This window comes from Artemia sp. Qi Xiang Cuo, chromosome 11 (genome assembly GCF_049724085.1).
Source record: "Artemia sp. Qi Xiang Cuo chromosome 11, ASM4972408v1, whole genome shotgun sequence".
Taxonomy (NCBI): Eukaryota; Metazoa; Arthropoda; class Branchiopoda; order Anostraca; family Artemiidae; genus Artemia; species Artemia sp. Qi Xiang Cuo.
In genome coordinates, this window is record NC_142804.1 from 12,029,787 (window position 1) to 12,031,604 (window position 1,818).

Below are 1,818 nucleotides of genomic sequence, written 5' to 3' on the forward strand. Positions count from 1 at the left end.
AATTTTGCCTTTTTCAATTTGAGAACTTTGCGACGGATAAAGGACAGATGGAAATTTATTTCCAATTTTAAGAAGAATCAGAAGAGAATAGTGTGCGAGGCCGTTTGGAATTTCCTTGCATTCTCATATAAGATTTCTAATTCAAGTGTTTCAATTCCCCTGTCCCCTCTTTGCAGGCATTGTAATATGAATAATGAAACAATTGACAATTTCCTATTTGAATGTAATATTCTGACGTCTGCACAACATACCTTGCTTTCTAAACTGTTAAAATACTTAAAACACCACAAAATCCCACTATCAGCCAAGAGCCTAGCCAACTGTACCTGCACACACAGCATAGAAATCGACATCTATCATCTTATATTTGAACTCCTAGAGTCGAAAGATCTGCTGAAAGATATCTGAATATATCTAATAAATATGAGGCTATCAAACCAGTAGCTCTGTAGCCCACAGAGTGAAGCAAAAGGAAAAGGGCTAAATAGTTATACTGAAAAGCCCGCCTGCTGTTAAATAGAAGAAGAAGAAGATTGGAACAAATGGACTAAATTTTCTTGTATTCTCGTATAAGTTTTCTAATTCAAGTGGTTCAATTCCCCTGTCCCCTCTTTGCAGGCATTGTAATATGAATAATGAAACAATTGACCATTGCCTATTTGAATGTAATATGCTGACGTCTGCACAACATACCTTGCTTTGTAAACTGCTAAAATGCTTCAAACACCACAAAATCTCACTATCAGCCAAGAGACTAGCCAACTATACCTGCACACTGAGCATAGAAATCGACATCTATCATCTTATATTTGAACTCCAAGAGTAGAAAGATAAACTGAAATATATCTCAAAATATCTAATAACGCTGAGGAAATCAAGACATTATCTCCGCAGCCCACAAACTGAAGCAAAAGGAAAAGAGCTAAACAATATCACTGAAAAACCCACCGTCGGGTAAATAGAAGACGAAGAAGAAGGAACTTAACTACATTTACTGTCGCTTTACACAGCAGCAACATTTTAAGAAATTTAAAATAAATTTCTTGTGAATTATTATCTCATTAAATCAGTAGTTGTACCGAACCAATCATGCTCAAATCCTCCTCAGGGCCATACTGTGGTGTTACTTTTGATCCTGAATTTTTCCCCACAGTAGAGTGCAGACGGTTTGTTATAATTGTAATATCCTTTCTTGTTTTAGTTTAAAGCTTATTCCAATAGGCAATGCTTAGAAGTCCTCCAAAAAAAAACTCCCCCCAGATCCGACCCTAAATACCAGTGAAACTGATACCCATATTGGCTGGTCAAGCAGACTATCACAAAGTTCACATGATAGCTCCAATTCTGAGAATAGGACAATGATCAGTTTAGGGGCTAATGTCACTATAAATGATGATAGTGGGCTTCAAGAGGTCCTTTCTAGAAGCTCTAAAAAAAGGAAAAAAAACTCCCCTATCAAAAGCATTTCCCCTCTCCCTGCCCAAGATCCTCCCTCCCAAAAATTAGGAATTTACCTTAAAATTTCTCCTATTACCCCCTTTGAAATAAAAAAGACTGCTGCAATAAGAGTTGCAATTTTCAAATTGATAAAATCAATGTTCTCTCTTAATATTCACCGTGATAGATCTCTGCTAATAGCTGTCCAAGATCAGAAATCAGCAGACACAATAATTAATCTAAAATCCCTTCTGAATGCCCCAGTTAATGCACCTAAATGGAACCCCAAACAATCCCCAACAAAAATAGTAGTTTATAATGTTCCCCCAGAAATACCCATTCAGGAGTTAAAAGAGGGCTCTCAGATAGGGCTGGCAACAC